Raw genomic sequence first — 17,789 nt, 5'->3', positions numbered from 1 at the left:
GCATTCTGGGACAGCTCCTCTCAGCCCTGAGGTTGGTGAGAGGCTCTGAGGTTTTCATCTGTCAAGGGGGGACAGACAGAAAGGGACGGGGGTGTTTTAACTCTAAAAACCACAAAATGAATGAAACCTGTTGGGTTTAGTTGTTGAGTCTCAATTATGCATAGGAAACTCTTCTTAATCTTCCTTGGAAATTTTTTTTTTAAGATTTTATTTATTTATTTGACAGAGAGAGATCACAAGTAGGCAGAGAGGCAGGGAGAGAGAAAGAGAGAGAGAGAGAGAGAGAAGCAGGCTCCCTGCCGAGCAGAGAGCCCGATGCAGGACTCGATCCCAGGACCCTGAGATCATGACCTGAGCCGAAGGCAGCGGCTTAACTCACTGAGCCACCCAGGAGCCCTTCCTTGGAACTTTTGAATAACATATTTTGAATAAAATCTTTATAACCATTTGCAAGCATGTGGGACTATTGGGTGGGGAATGGCAATTTTTCCTTTAAAAGCTATGGGGCAAATCCAAGGCCTATTAGAATAAGTACTAAAATGAAAATTCTGTTACAGAGAAAAAAAAAAAAGGAAGGAAAAAGACCACCAATATGCAGCTTGTGACTTCTTTCTTTAAATTAATTAAGGATACATGACATTCCAGTGTAAGTGAAGAATTTGAATGTTCCTCTGGATTATAGCGTAACATAACTGGTCCTGGTCTGACTTTTGTTAGGAGTGTGAGGGGATGAAGGGGCTATGGGAGGCTCTGTGAGCCTGTGGTCATCCATTCAAAGTTGTAACTCAAGCTGTTTATAGACTGCACACCGAGGCCCTCCACACATCCAGAGTCCCAGCCCCTGGGGAGAAGGACTTTAACTCAGATGTGGATACTGGCATTAGTGGCTGTATATCTGGTATCTGCCCAGAGACCAGGCATTACATATGTTTATGGTCTGGATGGGGGGTTGGTCATGAACTTGCCTTCAGCCTGGTCAGAAAGAAGAAAGGCTGAGGTTTACTTCTGAGGCACTATCCTTGACTTTTAAGTACTTTTAGGACTTAAGTAGAGAATGATCCTAAGTATTATGAGTTCTTAGAATGTGGGTGCTACGCAAACGTTTCCTCCAGGCTGACACGATGTCATTTTCCTGCTACTTAAATAAAGAACCACAGGGTTGCTATTAGAAAACCATTGTCTTTTATTGACCTGTGCAAGTGAAGAGGCTTCTTTCCTCTTCTTTCTCCCCCCTTCCTTCTTCCACACGAGGCCAGATGCATGATGACTGTAATTGACACAATACTGTCAGCTATTTCTGATAAATGGCATTTTGGGGACCACACATCACATCCATTTCCCAAAAGTTTAATTGTTGGTCATTTATTTGTCTCCCTGAAAATACCTACACAAGATGTCCAGCGTCTCAAAAACAAACAAATGAGTGAAAAAAACTCCAAATCAAAACCTGAACTGTGTCACTTACCCAAGAAATGAATTTTCTTGCCAACCATAAAAAATCTCACAGTGGGAGTTGAGATAGAGAATTATAGTATGATGCTTGAGACAAGAGTAGACTTAGTTTGTTTAAGAGAAGCTGAATTGGTTCTAGTTTTTCTAGTTTTTAAGGCTGTAAATGTCCTTTTTATAAAGAAAACTTATTTCTTGGGACTCAGGATACAACGAGGGAGGAGATGAAACACCATGTCATCTTATAGGCTTTTTCTCTACTCCCAAACACTCTGAATATAAATGTTTGTGATGAAGTTAGACTATTTACAATATTACAGTATATCACTGAATTTCTTCCCTGGAAATAGAACTGCTTGCTGGCACTTGCACTAGTATCTCAAGTTGACTCTTCTTGAGTACATATGGAAGCTATCTTGGTGCAGAGATCTTTCTTATCTGCAGCCCCAGCTTATCCTGAATGGTTCTTGATGTGGGAAACAAAGGCAGAAGAAAGAATATTAAATTTCCTCATTACCTACAGCCCATTGATGAGTCCTTGAAACAGGCAGAGTGACATTCCTCTAGGAACTCAGCTTCCTCCATGTTAATTCTTTGCTAAGGGCAAAAGACAATCTTAGCTCAACCCCCAGGCTCCTCTAAGTCTACTTAGACATATAAAAATTCCTTTGGAAACTTCCTTTATCTCTACCCTCCACGATACATGTTGGTAATCATCCTCCAAGCACCGATATACATCTGAAGGGTCTCATGACTGAGTTTTTACTAAACAGTAATAAATGACCTTTTCCCAACAATAGCTAGCCCCCTCAGGATCCTGAAGACCTTGTTTCCTAAATACCTGGGAGTCTTACACTATCCCTAACCCCCTGCCAACTTGAAGGTATATAATGTGCCACTCCTCATGACCGCAGCATGGCTCTTTCTGCCCACGGGTCCTGTCCCCACCTTTTTGCACCAAAGACATCTCAAGAATTCTTTCTTGGCTTCAAACTCTAACATCTTTCCTTTATCAGTTCTTCCCAGAAAGGAGCTGTTCAAGCCAGTAATGGAGCAGAATGGGAGCAGGAGCACAGGATTTGGAGCTGGAAATCTTGTACTTTGACTTTGGCTCCATCACTTGGTAGCTTTGGGACAATCAACCACCTTCTCACTGTTCCTACCTCTCAGAACTTATGCGAAAATTATACGAGAGAGTGGATGAAAGTACTTTCTAAGGCGTACTTAAATTTTAGTTGTTAAAATCTTATTGTGTGAAAATGAGATTTACCACTGAACCAAATCGATTTACAGTGTGTAATGCTTAGAGAGTTTTATTATTTTTTTTTTAAGTGTAGCTCTGCACTAGGCAATCTCTTTCAGGCTATTTCAGAGAGAGCTTTTCCACACACAGAGATATACATACACAAAACACTTAAACTTGAATGGTAATTGCATTAGTTTCCTAGAGCTGCTATACAAAGTACTACAAACAGGTGAACCATTGCAATTTCTATGAGCCCAGACAGCAGAATGGTTCCTTCCTCAGGCCAGGCCCTCACTTACCCTTGCCTGGACTGTTGCAATAGTCTCTTCCCTGAGTCTTCAATTGACTATTGCAATTGCTCTTCCTTGAGCAATATCCTCCTTGAGTCTTCCTTGAGTCTCCTCCTTGAAGGGGCTGCTAGAGTGAGATTTTAGAAAACAAACCTGATCATGTCACTCCCTGTATTATACCATTTAACAGCTCCCAGGAATGCTGCATGGGGAGCTGTTCCAAGCTTGGCACCCAAGGCTCTATAAGCAGGAACTGCTGACCCAAGTTTATCTGCTCAAGATTCACCCTCAATACATCTAATCCATTCATGTTGCTCCCATCAATTGTCATGTTTTCATATTTAGTGGATGATGTTTTGTCTGTATTTTCTACCTAGAGAATTTCTATTTAGCCTACAAAGTCCATTTCAAATAGCATCACCTTTGAGAAGCCATACGTGACTACCCCAGTTAGAAATAACCATTCTCTTTTCTGTATCACCATTTTGTTAATATTTATTTCTAATTTTGTACCTATCATTGAATTATAACATTAGTGTGTGTGTGTGTCTGTACTAGGTAAGATGTTGCCTGAGGGCTCGGGTGATGTCCTTGTCTTTGAGTCATGGCCTATAACTTTTTTATTTCCAAGTGTCAAACACATAGTTAGTACTCAAAAACATTTTATTAAATTGAATTAAAGAACCAGTTCTTGACAAGCAACTGAAACCAGCAGTCATGGTCAATTTTTTTTTTTTTTTTAATGTGTGTTGTTGTTGCATTAATGAAACAGAAAGGCATGTTTTGGCACAGCTGTCTGGCATACCTGGGTTAAGTTATAGTGCAAACAGCTGCATTGCTGTGACTTGCTATAAGACATCCACTTCACACAGTGCTGTGTGCTGTGGGGCCCATGGAAGGCAGCCAGGCCCAGGGCTGGCACTTACCTGAAAACACTTGGGTTGAGTTTCTATTGTCATGGCAGTTAGGCAGCCACTTGTAATTATTCCCTTCAACTGGCAGCCTTGCCTCACAGAGCATATTCTGCAAGGGCTGGACTCCCAGACGAGTAGCTCTGGGTTACCACCTTCAGTGATCCAGGGCCATGAGCTGTCCCCAGGTTGCCCGGGAGCTGCCTTGCCTATAGCTTCAGCCCGTGTCACAGGATTGGAAGCTGTCAATCACCAACCACATGAATAGTCATGGCGACAAACAGGGGGACGAGAAAACCGCAGCAGGGCTGGGGTTATGGGTGTACTCGCTTCTATTTTCCTAGTGCACTGGCCTCTTTTGAATGCTGCTGCGGAACCCTGGGAAGTGAAAGCCCAAGCTTCTCTAAAGAGTCAACCGAAGCTGGGATAGGAAAAGAAGTGGGTGAAGCCTTGGACACTGTTGAGGATGACAGAGGAGAAAGACACGTGCCTCAGGAAGGATGACAGTGAGGCTAGAGTGGCAAGAAGCTGGGGGACAGGTGCTGAGCCTCGAGTGAATGAGGATAGTCTTGTTTATATTCCCTTTGTATGTAAATGAGGGATGGAGACACACGATTATCCGTCCTCTCTTTTTGGTCAGTATGAGCATCCAGACCTCTTCTCCAACCATAGTGCCTTCAGATACCACTAACTGGTCATTTACTGCCTGCATTCGTCTTTGTCTTAATTCTATGATGAGACTCAAGCTCTCTGAAAGCAGGATCCATATCTCATCCCTCTCTGCTGTACGTAACAGTTTCCTACACCAGATCGCATACAAATACCTCTGAGACTGGAGGATCTTGAGCATAAATATTGCAGGCACGATCCCTCCTTATCCGGGAAAATGGGTCTGTTAAAGGGGGCAAAGACCCATGATGATTTTGGAGGAGAATCCTGATTTGGTGGGTAAAAGAGCACCTAGGCTTTTTCTTATTACTGGTGTTGGCAATGGAAGTACAATAATTATGCAACCTTTAGAAGCATAATGACCAGACTTTGGAGTACAAAATTAAATCACAGTGGGTAAATGGATCATCAGAGCTATGTTACCAGAGAGCTCCCAGTCTACTTTATCTTACATGTTCCAACTTGGTAAATGCATGAATTCATTGAAAATTCTTATTATCAAGACCTCCGAAGTGTAAGGCACCCTGTCAGGCTGTATTACAAAGGATGAAGAAAATCAGCCTACTTGGGAGCCTGTTTCTAAAAGTTTTCTATACGGGAAATTTATACTGTAGGAAAGAATATCACCTCAACACAGGACTCAGATCACTTTGTGAGGAGTGTGTGTCAGGTGAGCTACACAGCCCTCTAGGTACTAAAGGGTCCCCAGTGATATTTCTCAACTAACAAAGCTGACAAAGTAAAACAAGCTCATGGTTTCTACAAATCATTGCCTTCCTGATGCAAAAGACCAAATCATTGCCTTCCTGATGCAAAAGACCTGATGCCGGACTGCCTCTCATACACAGCAAATCGTTCTGGCGCTCCATTATAGTAAGAAGCCTGACTATCACAAAGACCCCTGAGTCCTTCCCATGAAATGTCAAAAATACTGTAAATATTAATGATGGGCCAACCTCAGAAGTGTTGGAGCTTTAGCCTGGGAAAAGATCCAAGATTTTGTGACTCTATATAAACACTTTTGATCTTGAAAAATTGGTCTGTAAATCTTACAAGAACAGGTTCTTTCCCAAGATTTACAGGATGGTTTTGGTTTGGTGCACCTTACGTGGTAATTTGGGGGGAAATTTTGCTATTTATTCCTCTTTACTTTTATCATTCTGACCAAAATAAAACGCACCAGGATATATGTGTTTTATAAGAAAAACAACTGGATTCTCATTTCACAGGAAACTCATTTTATATCTGAAAACAGGGTGAGAATATGTTCACAAATCCTTCTATTACTTAAATTAATTCAACATTTCCAGTGACTTTTCTGCATATGTTAAATTTAGGAAGAAAATAAATACACATTGAGTTTCTCATGATGAATATGACTAAGTATGAACTGAGAGTAAAACCCAAACAATACATTGTTAGCACTTTGTATATTACACTTAATTCACACTTATTTGGACATATGTGCATAATGTTTCTGTAACATGCAAACACAATATGTTTATATAAGAGTCCATTTGATCTGATACACCACTGAGATCACATTTTCTGAAGCTCCATTTTTATGTAAACCATAGAAATGTGTGGATTTTTTGTTTTCTTAAAGATTTTATTTATTTATTTTACAGAGAAAGACACAGCGAGGGAGGAAACACAAGCAGGGGGAGTAGGAGAGGGAGAAGCAGGCTCCCCACTGAGCAGAGAGCCCGATGTGGGCCTTGATCCCAGGACCCTGAGATCATGACCTGAGACAAAGGCAGACGCTTAATGACTGAGCCACCCAGGCGCCCTGAAATGTGGGTTTTTAAAAAAGATTCTACTATAGTTCAGTTTCAAATCTAGTAGTCTAGGGGAGGAGAGTTATAGTGCAGAATTTCACCAGTCATGTTCTTTGGGATGTAAACATATATGACCTGAGTAGTATTCTATGGTAATAATTTTTGAGACTGTCTTATCCAAGCATATTTTTTTACTATAATACTTCTCAGAACCTTTAAAATGCAAATGTTCAGTTGGATTTTTCACGTGGAGCCTCTCTCGAGAGACTAAGCATTCATGAACCAAATTTGAGGCATACTGGTATAGAGGAAAATGTATTATAACTGAGGTAGGAAGAGTCAGATTCATGTCCTGATTCTGCCATGTACTTGAAATGTGTTTTTTTTTTTTAAGATTTTATTCATTTATTTGACAGATGGAGATCACAAGTAGGCAGAGAGGCAGGCAGAGGCGGGGGGCGGCGGGGGGAAGCAGGCTCCCTGCTGAGCAGAGAGCCCGATGTGGGACTTGATCCCAGGATCCTGGGATCATGACCTGAGCCTTAACAGAGGCTTAACCCACTGAGCCACCCAGGCGCCCCTTGAAATGTGTTTTAAGAAGAGTGCCAAACTCTAAAACAAGTACATTAGTTTGGATGATCTTCAGTGTTTTTGGTTTTAGCATTTTTTATGAGGTTTCCACTTTGGACGATATGTTTTTTTGTTGGTTTCTTTTTATTCCCCGGAGGCCTAGCAGAGTGCCTGACGTTTTGTTGGCCTTTAATAAATGTCGATTAAATTGAACATAGCCTTTTAAGCTTTACGAACCATTAATGTAGCCATTTTTTTTATTAGTTACTTTGAACAAATCATTTCTTTTCTCTGAACCTGTTTCCCTGCTTATAAAATTTAGGTATTTGGCCATTGGATTTCATATCTTTTTTTATTATTAGCAATATTTTTCATATTCCTGGTAGCACATGGATCTTTCTTCAGATGTAATCTTAAACAGAAGTCCAGTGTGTAAACCAGATCAGAAGTGGAGCTGCTCAGTTGGGTCTATGACCATTCCCACACTCCCCCATCTCAGCCTACCTTTGATTTTTTTTCTTGCCCCTGTCCTCGGGTATGATTGAGGAACCCCTAGGTTCTGAGTGATATTGATATAGATAATCTCTCTAAAGTTTCTTTGAGGTCAAACATCTTTGATTTTGCTGGAAAAATATGAAATTCTTATTGCTGAGATTAGTAAGCTTTGGGGGGAATAAAATGTCATCAAACTCTTGTCTACCTGGAAAAAGAATGTACCCTTTTCATGAACCACAGTCTGAAACAAATGCCACAAAAATCAAGCATTTACAAAAACTACAAACGACAGATTCAACTTTTGCTTTAGTAACATGTGAAAATAAAAAAAATTTTCATTTCATAGGTATACATGGTAACAGCCTGTAAGACATCTCTATTCTTAGAATATGCTTTATGGCCAAAACTGAAATAATTGTACTTTATCATTAATAGACTCTCATCTCTGTAATTTATATAATGAAAACCAGAAGCATACAAATAGTTCACATACATTTAAGAAGTCAAAAGTAGGGGCCCCTGGGTGGCTCAGTGCGTTAAGCCTCTGCCTTCAGCTCAGGTCATGATCTCAGGGTCCTGGGATCGAGCCCCACATCGGGCTCTCTGCTCAGTGGGGAGCCTGCTTCCCCTCTCTGTCTGTCTCTCTGCCTACTTGTAATCTTTCTGTCAAATAAATAAATAAAAATCTTAAAAAAAGAGAAGTCAAAAGTAGAAATTGATTTATTAATTATCAATGCATGTAAGGATAGCTAAAAATGTAGTTTAGCATTTCAATTAATATCCATTGAAATGCTAGGGAAAAGTATATCTGGGGAAAAATAGCTGTTAGAAATCACCAGGAAATATTTCCGTGACATGTTTACAAGAGAACTTTGGGTTTCTACCTGATGCGGATATTTTTTTAAAAGATAAATAAGACTAAACTCTGTCTGAAGAAGACAAGCTCTTGAAGATTCAGGGATGATTGTCACTGATACAGGAGTAGTGAGCCACCTGGCATGAAGTCAGGAGCCCCTCCCTCTCTCTTCGTTGCACTTAGAAGCTGTAGGATTTAGATCATGTTTAAAATGAGAGTCTGGGCTAAGGGAACAGAGCAAGCACAAAGTATATAAATGCCTCTGAACTAAGCAGCAGGCAAAACCAAAACCAACCTTGGTTTGAGATTAAGGGTGAAAGGCAAGAGTCTAATTCAAAAAGAAAACCAGACATGCACTTATAAATTTTAACCTATGTTAAAAAAATAAAAATATCTGGAAATTACTTTTTTTTTTTTTTTTTAGCACAATACGGGGAATTTAGAATATAAGAAGATGAATCCTTAGCCATCATGTCTTACTCAGTGATGGGAAGTTGTGCTCATTTCTGGGCTTCACAACTTGAGAGAAACAGAGAACTTGGAGGGTCTTCAAAGGTGATTATAAAGATGGAAAATAAGTCTTTGGAAGAAAGGATTAAAGAAATGGGCATGAATTTAAAGGAAAATAAAAGAAGCAGCCCTTTGAACATGCACATATTTAAATAATTTTAAAGAATTCACTTCAGTTTCTAGCTCCAGATTATTTTATGGAGAATTTCCTCTCAATAGAAGATCACTAATATGTTATAACATTTCCATAACCAAAATAAGAGTCACCACACACAGCAAATGCATTAAAGTAAGTTCCCTCACTACCATCCGTGGTTTTATATTTTTTATTTGTATAGAGCATGGAAGTGGCAACCTTCTGGTTTATGAGAAAGTATGTTTATACCACATTGTGAATTTGATGGCTGGATCTGCTTTTCTACACTTATGGTATATTCGCATACTATGTCAGGTTAACTTCCCTACGTGTCAGTACAACAGACCAAGAGAAGAAAGAATGCAGAAATTTAGCTTAAAAAATAAACATAAAAACAAAAACAACCCAGCTCTAGGGACTGGCAAGATGAGGCACGCATCCGATAGGACCAAAACTAGTTTTCTATGGATTTATGCAATACAGCTAAATGGGATGCTCTAGATGGATGTGGGTCTTCTGCACTTAGTTTTTGGTCCTAGCCCTTATGCGAGGTGCTTAAAATTTTCTGAACCTTAGAACTGTTATCTGTAGAGGAAGGATCACAACGTAAATCCATAAAGTTATTCCTGGTAAGTGAGAGAAAACTTTTCATAGAATTATTGTAAGAATTAAATGAGATAATTTATATCAAGTATTTCAACAATGCCTACTATGCAATAAGCACATAATGAATGTCAGGGATGATGATGATAATGAAGAAGAATCTAACACAGTGCCCACCATACAGTGGGAACTCAAAAGCATTAGTTAAATCTGAATTTAATTGAACAAATTAAAAGGAAGTGAATGTTTATAGCAGCAATGTCTTCAATAGCCAAACTATGGAAAGAGCCTAGATGTCCATCAACAGATGAATGGATAAAGAAGATGTGGCATATATTTATATACAATGGAATACTTTGCAGCCATCAAAAGAAATGAAATCTTGCCATTTGCAATGACATGGATGGGACTAGAGGGCATTAGGCTAAGCGAAATAAGTCAATCAGAGAAAGACTATTATCATATGATCTCACTGATATGAGGAGTTGGAGAAACAAGACAGAGGATCATAGGAGAAGGGAGGGAAAAATTAAACAAGATGAAACCAGAGAGGGAGACAAACCATAAGAGACTCTTATGGTGGCTGGGGGATGGCATTGGGGAGGGTTTGTGCTACGGTGAGCGCTGTGAATTGTGTAAGACTGATGATTCACAGACCTGTACCCCTGAAACAAATAATACATTATATGTTAATTAAAAAAAGAAGTGGTAGAATTCTTCAACATAGGTATAGATATGTAAGTATTAAGGGAAATACATTAGAAATATGCAAAATCTTGAAGGGAACTTTTAGAATAACTTGATCATCAAATCCCCATATCCAGATGTACATTGCAAAATGGCCAAAGATAATGATAAAATGAATAAAAGAAAAACAGACACATAGTACCTATTAAAATCGAGTGCTTGTTACTCCACGATGTAGTAACTTCAGATAAACTTATAAATACATCCAGGGAGGGCTCAGCAAGTCACAGATTCATGACAGGCTAACACAGAAGCCACCCTCTCCTGCTGGAGAGGCTGCTGGAGAGACAGCTGCTGGCTGCTGTCACAGGGAATAACCATGCCCTTGTAGTCTGGCTCTCCAACCCCGGATAGAGGACTGGACTCCATTCGCTTTTGCTCATGTAGGCTGGCAATTCTTGATCACACTGCAATAGATCACCTTCGGCCATCGGCGCTTGAGGATGGCAGAAGGAACTTCCAGGGCAGCTTTCACAGGAACTCTTGGCTTGCAGACTCTTCATTGGACACTTTCCAAATACAAAAGGGTGGGCAGCCTGCCTCTCTGTCCAGTTTGATGTAAGTTCACCCTCTGAATGTAAGTGTATAACATCGATAGAGAGAGGAATAATGAAAGGATAAAATGCCTTTCTCGAGAAAGAAGAATTCAAGCTTAAACACACGGGACCATGACAACCAGCACACACAGGAGATGACGCCAACTATCTCCCCAGTCCTGATTTGTGATTCGAGGGGATAGCGTCCTCACAGATCTGCATTATGCATCAGAGCAAACACTTATTGTGGAAGAAATATAAAAGAAAGGATGGAACTGTGAATTGTGACCTTCCTGCAGAAATGCTCATCACTTTGATAACATTTGAGAGAAGGCAAGCAGAGATGGCCAAAGCTGTCAGCGGGGCAAAAAGTCAGAGAGAATTCGCTCCTCTAACCGCATGCTGAGAACAGGAGACAATTCACACTCGAGAATTGTTTCCAAAACACCCTAGCTCTCCTTCCAGCCAGCTGGGGGAAAGAGCAAAAATCATGGCTGGTGCCTGTGGGCTCCCGGTCTGCAGCAGAGTTTCTCTGGCCACACCTCTGCGTTAAGCTCCGCCAGGGTACCCTGCATGCTGTGTGTGCTACATTGTAAGCCTCCCACTCCCACCCCCAGAATGAAAAGAGCCACGCCAGCCTGCCAGGACAAACAGAGATAACCGAAAGCACTCCCGTCAATCATTTGCATTCCGGTTGGCCTGCAAGTCTTGTCTAGGTCATATTATGACTTCTTTATTAGCGTCTAAGGTCACCAGGAGACAGGCAAGTGCATCCTATATCAGGAAGTGTAGTGAGCCTCAGGAGTGAGATATTCAGCTGTAGGACGCACTGGGGCTGAGACTCGGAAATCCAGGGAAATGAGTTAAGCTCAGTCAGACTCCAGGCGCCGTGCTGCCTCCCAGCAGATAGAATGAAGTAGAATAATAGAAGCTTTCCTGCCATTCTCAACATTGGGTTGAATTCCGGTCAGCCCTTCCAGTGGAGTCGCTGAAGGCTGTTTTCTATTCAGTCCCCATGCTGCAGACTGTAACTCACGGGAAGGGGCTCTGGGGAAAGGCTGGCCCCAAGTGCAGGCTTGGTGGTGCCAGGGGAGCCCTCCTGCAGGAAGACAGATTAAGGGGCATATGTACCCTTTTGGTGAGTGAGTGCAAAATTTAGTGCCCATATGGGGCTCCCAGAAAAATTACTGCCTGGCTGATTTAGATCTGGCAACCACACGTAAACATGAATACTCACATTTCCACATGCTTGCTTGCACAGTGACTAACCACATCTGCCTAAGACCAGTGGAGGAAGGAAAAAAAAAGGCAGCAATGGTCATCTCCTCCACCCACTGGTGAGCCTGTGTCCTCGTAAGATAAGCTCTCAGCTTGTCGGGTTTGAGCGAGGCTCATTCTTTTTCATAGTATGATTCCTATTCAAAGTTCAAAAAATTCAGATGACCTCACTGCAATATGAATCAGTAGCCTGAAAACCTTTCCTTTCTGGTGTGATGGTAAAACACAGTGGTTAAGGGAGGTGGAAAAGCGAGCAAAAATCAGCTCAAGAAGAAGCTTCCTATTTCTATTAACTGATGAAATTAAATACTGCAAGGGCAGAGTTGCCGGTAATGGATCACTAGCTCACTTGTAAGAATCCCACATTCACATGACTAAGTGAAAGCACCAGTGAAATCTTCAACCGGCGGAGGGTTGAGATGTAACGATGCATGGTGAAATCTGGAATACTAAAGTTTACGTAATTGTTCATGCCTTCAGGGTTTGATGTTGCAAAAGAAAAAGGATTTTAAGAGTAGGAGACTTTTTTTTTTTTTTTTTTTTTTTTTTAAGAGAGAGAGAGCATACGTGTGTGGGTGCAGGAGGGGCAGAGGGAGAAGATGAGAGAACCTTAAGTAGGCTCTGCCAGATGCCAGACTCCATCTCACAACCCTGAGATCACTACTTGCACCAGAATCAGAAGCCAGACACCTAACCTAGTGACCCACCCAGGCACCCCTTAGGAGACCATTTTTAAGAGAAAGCAAGAAGCATTTGTGACGAGCAGGCAGCCCTTTACTTCTTTGCTTTGTCCCAATGTACGTGCCCATGAAGCTGGTTCACAAGGACACAGTAGAGAAGGACCCTGAGCTGTTAGCCTTCAGTAGGCCGGGAATGGATATGTAGCTCTGGCAAGGATGTCTTGCTTTCTTGCAGAGAAAGCCTCGGGGCCTAGCAGAGTGCCCAACACAATGTAGGTGGTCAATAAGTATTTTTGAGTGACTGGTGAATGGAGTAGCCAACTGAAGCCATGACCACATGTTACTGCGTATTTAAAAGAAAAAAGAAACACGGAAATAAAATGAGTAAGTTACTATATGGAGATTTATGGATAGTTGACATTTTACAGATAACATGATTCTCTTTTAAAGAGGGGGAGCAGAGGGCGAGGGAGAGAGAGAATCTTAGACAACAGTCTCCACATCCAGCATGGAGCCCGACTCTGGGCTCAATCTCACAACCCTGAGATCAGGACCCTGAGCTGAAATCGAGAGCAGGTCATTTAACCGACTGAGCCTGCCAGATTACATGATTTTAAAGACCCCTTCTAGTGCTCAAATTCTGCACCATTTTTTAAAATAACAGGCTGAATTTTCTTATCACGAGACATGTTTAAGCTCTAATCTTTAAGATATTCTTTAGGAGGGAAAAAAACAACAACATTCTGTGGTTGTCTTTGAAAGACTTAGAGAAGCTCCAAGCCTCGAGAAGATGATGATAGATGATGGTAGAAAATTTTCTGTTGGTGGAATTTGGAAGAACATGAGCGATGTCGTTCTCCTGATACAGCAGGGCTTTACTGAGTTAAGAGCTTGTTTTAAAATAATCATAACGGGACTGCATGCGTGATGAAAAAGCTTTGTCTTGGGGCCCGTTTATGTCTGAGGGTACTACGGGCACGGGAGTGCCGTGGCGTCATGTGTGTGAGCGCTAGATGAAAGAGGTTTCAGAGTACTGTTCCCGGCGCCTAGGGACAGCCACTGCGCACACAGACCCCAAGCCAGGGGACAGTGCAGAGTGTGTGTGGCCTTGCCTTCTGAGCAACCAGGCCCCGCTGAGCACACACAGCCCCCAGCAACCTGCCACCCAGGGCCTTACACTTTATCACACTCCAAAATCATGACTACAGAGGGCTGAAGACATTGACCTTTGGTCAAGTACACATTTCTGATTATTTGAAACAATGTCAGGTAAATAAAATATAACCTCTTGATTATGACCGGTGCTGCAGAAGGGGCAGAGGGAGAGGCTGGGGGTGGGGGGCTGGAATCTTCATAATGACCTAAAAACCCACAAGGCATTCTGGACATCAAACGTCAATGGCAAAGTACCACTTTGATGAGTTAAGTGTAAATGAATCAGAACCAGATGGATTAAATTCCCCTTGAAATATACACAGGATTAAAAATTAAGAGAAGTAGTGCTAGACACAATGGGTTGTTTGAAATGTGAGTCAGAGCATGGGCAACGAATAAACAAAATCCCCTAGAGATGTCTGACAGCTCAGTGAGTGTGCTACCCACCTCTAGGTTCTGAATTCTAATTTGGCACCGTGAGTGCCCAGAGAGAGTTTTGTGTGTATGAATCTAAAAATGTTTACTGGAATCCGGAAAGCAGGCCAAAGGGGACAAAAAAATTCTTTCAACATTTTATTTGCTTGCTTAGGTAAATAAGATAACATGGAATGTCACAGAACATGTTTATTAAGTTACCAGCGGGTACGAGTGAACAGTTGCATATGTGTGCACACAGGCGGGCCCAGGCACTTAAAGACACGTGATCATGTTTGACAGATCTTAATAGGTGCTTAAAATGCACGCACACACACACAAAGGCATCCACATGTCCGTGTGATGCATCCTGGGCCTGATGTGTGGACCAGCCCTTCAGAGAGATGCTTTTCTTAGTGATTACTCACCGACATGTGACCCACCACAGAGGCTGCCTGTCCCGCTGGTGATGGCAAACAGGGCTGAGCTGTGGCCCTCCTCGAGCAGAGGCCCAGCATCTCAGTGGCCCCTGGATTCCACGCACAGGCGGCCAAATAAACAAACATGGGGTTCCAATTTTATGCCTAGTAGCCTCGGCTGTGTTCCTGCAACAGGGTTCTCTCTGTTTATTTACTCTCAGTTCCGCAAAGCTCCCTTAAGGATGTTTGAGGCGGAGGTTTTAGGTTCCCAGACAGTATGTGGAAGAGGTAGTGACTCTTGTCTTACTAGCACAATGCAGAAAATATCTGTTTATGCAAGGATATGACACCCAAAGCACAGGCATCAAGAGAAAAAAGAGATAAATTGGACAGACGGCATCTGTCTAAATGTGGAAACTTCTGAGTATCATAGGGCACAATTCACAGACTGAAAAGGCCACCCATATATTGGGAGAAGGTATGTGCAAATCATAGGTCGGATAAGAAGCTAAAATCTAGAACATATAAAGAACTCCTTTCAGTAAACAACAACAACCAAAACTCCGGTCTGATTACAAATGGACAGAGGACTTGAATAGACATTTCTCCAAAGAAGAGATCCAGATGGCCAACAAGCACATGAAAAGAGGCTCCACATCACTCATCATTCGGGAAATGCAAATCTAAATCATAATGAAATGCCATCTTGTGCCAATAGGAAGGCTACAAACAACAAAACCAGAAAATAGCAAGTGTTGGTGAGGCTTACTGAGCCCTTACTCTGTCCCAGGGGCTATACTAGGAATTTTGTAAATCATATTCTGTGAGATAACACTAACACGGTATGAGAGACTGGATTCCTCCCTTTTACAGCTGAGGAAGCTGAAGCCTGCAGAGCAGAAGCGACCCAGTCAGTTTTGGAGTCAGTGGACCAGTGATCTGACTGCAAGAAAAAACTCTCGACCTATATGCTCTACTGTTTCTAAATTATGTTCTACGGTCACTGACAGGACTTTCTAAATTATGTTTTATGATCACTGAAAGGACTTAAAATGGGCTCAGAAAGCAGATCGTCAGTTATCGAAGTCTCTATAACCAGAACTTCCTCTTACCCTAAGTAAGCAAAAAGTTTTCAAAGGAAATAAAAGGAGGTCGTGTACATTTGAAGTAGAGGAACCACAGAACTGGAAGGGACCTTAGAAGTCACTGAACTTATTTCTTGTTGCAAGAGACTCAGACAAATGTTTGCCCAGCTCTTCCTGAGGGTGCTCAGCTCGGCGGTACTCACGACCACACGCGCGGAAGCTGATGCTGGGATCAGACGGCAGGGACTGGAGGAACGCTCTCATTTCTTCTCCAGTCTACTTTGCAGGGCCACAGGATACTATAACCTCTGCACCACGAGATGATTCCCACTTACCATGTCCACTTTGGTCTCCCCATCTGACTCAAATGCAAATTATCCCTGGCATCATTAGAGGCAGCATAGTACAGGGGAAGGAGTGGAGATGTTACAGTAAGGATGTCTGTTCAAATTCTGGCTTAATCACTCATTACTTAGGAGATCCTAGGCACGTTAACTATCTTCTCGGGGGGTCGGTTTCCACATCTTCATAAAGATTTATAGGACGGCTCTGACGGTCAGGATGAGCTGATAGACACCGAACTCTAGCAGGCAGTAAGCACTCAGTAACAATTAGCAATGAGCCCAAGTTCATCTGTTCTCTGGTAAAGGGACTAAGTGTTTTGCTAACCTGGGTTGTTCTCAGACTGTTGGTTGAACTAAAGCCTTCTCTAAACCATAGTACATGGGCAAGTGACCTGTTGTGTGGTTAAGTGGTACAAATATAGCAACTTTTCAGGTGCCTGGGTGGCTCAGTGGGTTAAAGCCTCTGCCTTCAGCTCAGGTCATGATCTCAGGATCCTGGGATCGAGCCCCGCATCGGGCTCTGTGCACAGCAAGGAGCGGGCTTCCTCCTCTCTCTCTGCCTGCCTCTTTGTCTACTTGTGATCTGTGTCTATCAGGTAAATAAATTTTTAAAAAATCTTAAAAAAATAGCAACTTTTCAAAGGAGATGTTAGTAGTTTGCTATTGTTGGTGTGTGGGGTGTGTGTGTGTGTGTGTGTGTGTGTGTGTGGTTTCTCCAGCTATATCTAACGAATTTATTTTGGCTACCCAGGCTATGCATATTGATACTGGTCAAGTGTCCAAATAAATTGGAATCTTGGGATACCAGGGTCTGAGACTGGGTTCAAGGTGAGGTTCTTGAACTCCCTGATAATCTGAACTCTCTCCTTAGAGAATTTCAGGGAATGTCTGCCCTTTGTATAGTTCTACTTAGGTTAGGAGAGTCAGAGTGGTAGGGTGTTCATGAGGCCAGTTTTACAGAGCATGGCTTTCTTCAGACAAATGTCTTCCCTTCCTTATAGCTCAGGGCGGATTCCCCAGTCCACCTCAAGTCAAGAATGCTATTGGGGTGGAAGCTAATTGTCCTTCCAAACTGTGCTCTTGTCTTCTTCCACAGCAACAGAGCTACAACCTGCATGTGAGTACCCTGTCAGGACTGCATTCTTCAGGATCCTTTGTAGCAAATGTTGGGCATGTATCTTGGCTCTTGCCAATGAAATGTGGGCAGAGAGGAAGTGTACAATTTCTGCTTTGCTTGCTTAAGAGGAACTCCCTGACCTTGAACTTCTACTTGTTCCCCCTTTCTCCAAGAATCGTGACCCTGAATACCTCATTTGCAAGATGGCAGAACTACCATCAGCCTGGGTTCCTGAGTGGCCACAAGGATCAGAGTTGCCTGCTGGCATGAAATTCTGACCTTGGAGTTGTTACGTAAGAGAGGAATAAATTTCTTTGCTCTTTAAGCCACGTGATTGTTAGGTCTCTTCTTTTTTAAAAATTTTAATTCTTTTATTTGATATAGTTGACATACAATGTTACATTAGTTTGCAGTATACAACATGTTGATTCAACATCTCTATACCTTGTGCTATGCTCATGTTAGTTCTCTTCTTAAAGTCACTTACTGATCCACCTGTTT

The 17,789-nt window shown here is 42.0% G+C and overlaps 1 long non-coding RNA gene across 1 annotated transcript in view; it reads left to right on the top strand.

The window, feature by feature from the left end:
- The window catches only part of LOC116870561, a 126,526-nt gene extending 109,190 nt beyond the window's left edge, over positions 1–17,336 (top strand). Inside the window, exon 3 of the long non-coding RNA XR_004383243.1 lies at positions 17,268–17,336. This is a non-coding gene — a long non-coding RNA (uncharacterized LOC116870561). The remainder of the gene's footprint in view (positions 1–17,267) is intronic.
- The last annotated feature ends 453 nt before the right edge of the window (positions 17,337–17,789 follow it).

This window comes from Lontra canadensis, unplaced genomic scaffold (genome assembly GCF_010015895.1).
Source record: "Lontra canadensis isolate GAN:19392208 unplaced genomic scaffold, GSC_riverotter_1.0 scaffold23, whole genome shotgun sequence".
In the NCBI taxonomy this organism is placed as follows: Eukaryota; Metazoa; Chordata; class Mammalia; order Carnivora; family Mustelidae; genus Lontra; species Lontra canadensis.
This window is presented reverse-complemented; position numbering and strand designations above follow the sequence as displayed.